This window comes from Bos javanicus, chromosome 16, assembly GCF_032452875.1.
Source record: "Bos javanicus breed banteng chromosome 16, ARS-OSU_banteng_1.0, whole genome shotgun sequence".
Taxonomy (NCBI): Eukaryota; Metazoa; Chordata; class Mammalia; order Artiodactyla; family Bovidae; genus Bos; species Bos javanicus.
The window spans coordinates 66,746,415-66,753,198 of NC_083883.1; the positions used below are offsets into that span (position 1 = coordinate 66,746,415).

General features: G+C 40.9%; 1 pseudogene; it reads right to left on the bottom strand.

The window, feature by feature from the left end:
• Positions 1 to 1,700: 1,700 nt before the first annotated feature.
• Positions 1,701 to 6,460, bottom strand: LOC133227378 (small ribosomal subunit protein eS4-like; annotated as a pseudogene).
• Positions 6,461 to 6,784: the final 324 nt, after the last annotated feature.

Here is a 6,784-nt window from a genome sequence, read left to right on the forward strand (position 1 = left end):
AACAAATCACACTTTCCAGGAGGCAGGGCATCAGGACAAATTTTGAAAGGGAAAGCAATGTGCCTATTATATTTTAGTTGTATATCTGAAAAAAAATGTTTTCTTGATACAAACTCTAGAAAATGAAGCTGGTTGAAATAGAGAGAATATGTAGAAGATGGAATTCAACTTCTGCTCATCAGTGAGTCTTGAGGGGAAGTTTCAAAAGGTCCAAGGATGTGTGGAATTTTTATTAGAAAAAGTCTTTTTTTAAGTTTATAAAGATTGCTTCAGTTCAATGTGCTTTTCAAATATGAATCATCTCAATTGTATGTAGATCTCCAGCACAGTGTAAGACCTTAGACATAGAGTAGAAGTCAAAGTATTTTAACAGAAACTGACAAAGGCTTGAAACTAGGGATGACAAACTCTAGACCCAAGAGGGCAATTAGACGTGTATGTACCAGTCTTCAAATCTAACAAAGACGAAAAGCAACCAAGGCCGCAAGTGAGATGCTGGTGGCCTCGGATCCCTGAGCATAGTTCCAGCCATGTTACTTCCACCTCGTGAAGATGGGTTTTGTGATGGGTTGAGCTGTGGGCATGGTGGTTGGGGTGCTCTTCAGCATCTTTTTCCCTTCTCAGGGCCAGTATTTGGGGTCAGGAGCTGATGGGTGGTTTCAGGAAAACCATGATGCAGTGTGGTGGCAGCTTTAGCACATTCATGGCTATCAGGATGGACATACGATGCTAATCAGGGCAGTGTTGCCCGCTATATCCACCCTCTCCCATCAGTCCCAGTCCACGTAGTATGGTAAAACAAGTCTTTGACTTAAGCCCCTTCATGGATCACAGCCTTGTTGTGGTTGAAGGGACTTGCATAACTCAGTGAAGCTATGAGCCATGCTGGGCAGGGTCACCAGAGATGAAGAGGTCATAATGAAGAGTTCTGACAAAGCACGAGCCACTGGAGGAGGGAATGGCAAACCAATCCAGTATTCTTTCTGTGACAATGCCATGAACAGTTTGCAAAGGTAAAAAGGTATGACATTGAAAGATGAGCTCCCCAGGTTAGAAGGTGTCTAATATGCTACTGGGGAAGAGCAGATTGATTTAAGAAAGAAAACTGACAAAGAATAGACCAGCATAGTTACTCTTGCAAAAATCTATGACTGTATTATTGCCATAAATAAACAGATTATAGAGTTCTTCTGAAGTCAAGATTACCTTGTACTTGGACAAGTGCTTAGTTTAGTACAAGTGCACAAAGAGAAGAGTGCCACCTGCTGGACGAGCTGTGATACTCCGTGCTGGGCTGGGGCTACATGAAAATGAAGGAAATGACACAGACTCTGGTCCAAATCAAATTCACATGCTTGCCTTTAAATTAGTTTAACAGTCGTTTGGCATTATTCAGCTATTCCTTATAAGCTTCTTTTGCTCAGCTGACAAATGAATTACTCTTCCAGAACAGACTTTTCTGTTGGATTTATTTGGGGGACTAATTCAATTATTTTATATTACGAGCTTATACTAACTGCTTATAACGCACAGTTTGACATTAATTATAATCCATTTTGTAAAGCATAATCTCTTGATTATTTCCTTTTGCAGTCTCAGTTCCCTCTTTTCTATATAATGCATTAATTCTCCTAGTCGGGTAGCAATAGTTGTGAAAAGTAATATGCCAGCGCTCTGACTTCTACTGCAGCGTGCTTGAATCGGGAGATGAGAGGAGGTATTGACAAGCAACTCCAGGGAGATGCAGTAACAGTGGGGCTGGTCCATCAAGTTGGGGATGGATATCACATCACTGAAATTGTTTAGAATTCCTATACATGATAATAAGAAAATGCAAGCTGACTTAGTCACTCAGTCATGTCCCACTGTTTGCAACCCCATGGACTGTAGCCTGCCAGGCTCCTCTGTCCATGGGATTGTCCAGGCAAGAATAGTGGGTTACATGCCCTCCTCCAGGGGATCTTCCCGACCCAGGGATCAAACCCAGGTCTTCTGCATTACAGGCAGATTCTTTACTGTCTGAGCCACTAGGGAAGACCAAAATGACTTAGCCATTTTTTTTAAATGTGGTATTATCTTTAACTAAGTACAAAGACTTTTCCAATCATGCCACCCAGGAATCATTTTATCCACTGCTCTATTTGGCTTCTAGGCTCTTGCCTCTCTCCTCAGAAGTGGTAAGGCGGATACCCATTCCACAGGGAAGGGAGTTCCACAGTTTGTTGCCTTTGCCAATAATGAAAATTTTTGAGAGCCATGTGGCAAAGCTGTGGCCATTGGCATCTTTCACATGAACTACATCGAAAGAACCAGGATGTCTCTCCTGATTGGTGACCACACCAGTTCTTCTCAGGTTAGCACCTCCAGTCACCATGCACCAGTGTCAAATTTGATTAAATCAGTACTCTTTCCAGTCTCCAAGTCAATTTGAATGGTGTCATTCACCTTGATGAGGGAATCAAGGGTAGCGGATGATGCGAGTATCGTGGGTCACCAGATGAAGGATTCCTTTTGTCCCACAAAGATCTTTCCCACTTTGCCCAGCTTGTACCTTGCCTCCTCAGGTGTAATACAATGAACAGCAAAGCAACCACTGGTGTCATAGATCAGATGAAAACTCTCTCCAGTTTTATCAGTGCTGATGACATCCATAAAACCAGCAGGGTAAGTTATGTTGGGGCAGACCTTGCTATCAGTCTTAATGAAATTCTGCATATAGATCTCTATTTCGTCTCCTATTGGGGCATAGTTGAGTCTGTTCCTTAGGAAAATGATTAGGGGCAAGCATTCCCTAGTTTGTGGGGCTGGTAGATGGACGAGGAGCAAACACACCAGTCAGTTTATCCAAAGCTTTGGAGCTGCTATGGGCTTCAGGTGCTTCTCGGGACCACAAGCTGTGGCTGCGCTAGGCACTAGGCACGAAAAGGAGCTGACTTAGTTTTATTATTGCTTTTTGTTCTCTACAGACAATGTATCCTTTATTGCCTGAACCAAGGACAGACCCTTCTCACAGCATCTTCCCAATACTCTTTGCACTCACAAATAGTGTGAGTAGGACAGACATGTCCAGATTTCTATGCCTTATGTTTGAAAGAAGGTATCCTTACACATTGGCATAATTTATTGAACCCAATTAAAACTGTGTCTTCATCCACACTGCCTTAAATTCCTTTTCTTATTTTGACATTGCACCAAATTATCATTTCATTTAAGTTGTAAATGATAAAGCTATCACTTTTAAACACCTTAAGGTGGATCAATTTAATCAGATTACATTCTCCTAAAATTTAGCCAACATTAGCTCACTGCAAGAATAACAGTTCTGAAGAAGAAAGAGTGTAAGGGCCTTTGAAATACATTTTGTTAGTCTGTTTCCAAACTGGGCCAGTTAGAATCTTGCCCAGGATTTCCCTATTGTAGCTACTGAAAAAGAACTGTTGGGCTGCCCCGGTGGCTCAGTGGTGTAGAATCCACCTGCCAGTGCAGGAGAGACGGGTTTGATCCCTGATCCAGGAAGATCCAACGTTCTGTGGAGCAACTAAGCTCATGCACCACAAACATTGAGCCTGGACCCTAGAGCCCAGGAGCTGCCGCTACTTAAGTCCACATGCCCTAGAGCCTGTGCTCTGCAACAAGAGAAGCTATAGAAACCCATGCAACGCAACTAGAGAAAAGCCCAGGCAGCAACGAAGAGCCAATAAATTAATAAAAACTTTTTAAAGGAAAACAACTGCTCCCTTTCCCCTTGGGCTGATAAACTGGTAAGTCATGAATCTTGAGCTGCTCAGTTCAGTTCAGTCACACAGTCATGTCCAACTCTTTGCAACCCCATGAACCGCAGCATGCCAGGCCTCCCTGTCCATCACCAACTCCCGGACCACCCAAACCCATGTCCATCAAGTTGGTGATGCCATTCAACCGTCTCATCCTCTGTCATCTCCTTCTCCTCCTGCCCTCAATCTTTCCCAGAATCAGGGTCTTTTCCAATGAGTCAGCTCTTTGCATCAGGTGGCCAAAGTATTGGAGTTTCAGCTTCAGCATCAGTCCTTCCAATGAACACCCAGGACTGATCTCCTTTAGGATGGACTGGTTGGATCTCCTTGTAGTCCAAGGGACTCTCAAGAGTCTTCTCCAACACCAACAGTTCAAAAGCATCAATTCTTCAGCACTCAGCTTTCTTTATAGTCCAACTCTCACATCCATACATGATCACTGGAAAAACCATAGCCTTGACTAGACAGACCTTTGTTGGCAAAGTAATGTCTCTGCTTTGTAATATGCTGTCTAGGTTGGTCATGACTTTCCTTCCAAGGAGTAAGTGTCTTTTAATTTCATGGCTGCAACCACCATCTGCAGTGATTTCGAAGCCCAGAAAAATAAAATCAGCCACTGTTTCCCCATCTATTTCCCATGAAGTGATGAGACCGGGTGCCAATATTTTAGTTTTCTGAATGTGGAGCTTTAAGCCAACTTTTTCACTCTCCTCTTTCACTTTCATCAAGAGGCTCTTTAGCTCTTCTTCACTTTCTGCCATAAGGGTGGTGTCATCTGCATATCTGAGGTTATTGATATTTCTCCTGGCAATCTTGATTCCAGTTTGTGCTTCTTCCAGCCCAGCGTTTCTCATGATGTACTCTGCATATAAGTTAAACAAGCAGGGTGACAATATACAGCCTTGATGTACTCCTTTTCCTATTTGGAACCAGTCTGTTGTTCCATGTCCAGTTCTAACTGTTGCTTCCTGACCTGCATACAGGTTTCTCAAGAGACAGGTCAGGTGATCTGGTACTCCCATCTCTTTCAGAATTTTCCAGAGTTTGTTGTGATCCACACAGTCAAAGGCTTTGGCATAGTCAATAAAGCAGCTAGTGAACATTTGTTCACCAGAAGAAGAGCCTCTGACTGAAACAAAAGAGTTCTCTGATGACATTCTATTAGTTGAGTTCTGGCTTTCCCAGTTACATGAAACAATAAATAGTTCCCTCCCCCCCTTTTTTTTTGTTAAGTTTGAATTGGGTTTCTGTCTTCCTTTCCAACCAAAAACATTTTGACCAATATATATTGCTTGAAATATAGTACTTATATGCAAGATTAAAACATTCTATAGCTATACTAAATCTCTTTATATACATGATTAAAGCAAATATAAATAGACATTGCTTTCTATGAGTGATTTGTAGCCTATGCCAACAAATGGCAGTTAGCACAATATATAATAATTTGCTTTACTTTTTGTAATCATTTTTCATTCTCTACAGTCATGTTTAAAAGTGATTTATTTTCATTCTAGACACTTGATTAATGATTGGCTCTCTATGTACAGTAATTCCAATTCAAATTTAAAGTCATCTGTCTCAAATTTTGGCAAGAGAATTAGCAGTCCTGTATGTGTTACTACCTGAATGTTTACAATTTTAGTTCCTTACTGATCTAATTTTTTTAAAAATTAGATTCATAAAATTTAAAATTTTAGTGTAAGGCAGGCTGCAATTAAATTTGGAAGTATGGCAGAGTTTGGATTAGAGCTAAATCAAATTGGCAGGAATTCTGCAGCCTTAATGGCTATGTTTTACATGGTGCTATTAAAGTTATAGCCACATAAATTATGTCACTTAATCCTAGAAGTCTTGGAAATTAACCATGGTAAGAGGGAGCCCAGTGTTGATAAACTAAGCAGTATCGAGAAAACTGTTGTGAAAGTATCAGTAGAAAAGCAGATGGAAAACAAGGATCACATTAACTTTATAGGTTTTCTGTTTGTCTGTTGAGACTTATGTGCTAGAACCTTGATGGCTATGACTTGGCCTCCGATGCCTAGAACAGTCCCAGGCTTTTGGTCAGCACTCAGAAAGAGCTTGTTGAATGAATGAATGAATGTTCTTTAGTAGATACAAATCTCTGATGCAACAAGATTTTTCCTGTAATTACTGTAGGTTATCAGACTGATCCAGGAGGAATTTCAGGTATTCTCTTCTCCAGGCTTCCTCATTTTAATACTGAAGGAACTGAGATCAGAAGAGGTAAATGTTCAGAACAAACATGGAGTAATTAATCAGTTAACAAACATTTAAGGAGTATTCACTGCTGATGAATATTTGGAACTGTTTCAGATAATGGGAATACAGCAGAGCATAAGACAGCCGGAGGCTCTGACATCAAGAGTTTACATTCAGAGTGATGACTGAGTGGTCAGTGAGTAAATGAGATTTCCATTCCTTATAAATGATGCTACAAAATGTTAGTATAGAATATTGTGGTGGAGAATGACAGAACACGGGGAAAGACACAGCTGATTTAGTAGGTTACTCAGCACAGAATCTCTAAGAACTCTCATTTGAGCCAAGCCGTGAGTGATGAGGACACATCTTGCAAATATAGAGGAAGAGTATTCCAAGCGCAGGTGCAAAGGTTCTAACATGGAAACAAGCTTGGTGTGCTTGATGGAAAGAAAAACAGCCATAGTGCTTCCGCTGGAATGAAAAGGGGAGGAAATGAACAGAGACGAGGTTTGGTGGGCAAATACCACACCCTGTAGAACCCTGTGTATCAGGAAGAGAAGTTTTGGTTTTATTACAGAGGGTGATGAGACCCCAATATAAGTTTTGAGGAGAGAAGTCACAAAATCTAATTTTCATTTTAGCCATTTGCAGCTATGTGGATGGAACCTAGACATTGTCATACGGAGTGAAGTTTGTCAGAAAGAGAAAAACAAATACTGTATATTAACATATATATATGCAGAATCTAGAAAAATGGTGTAGATGAACCTGTTTGTAAAGCACAA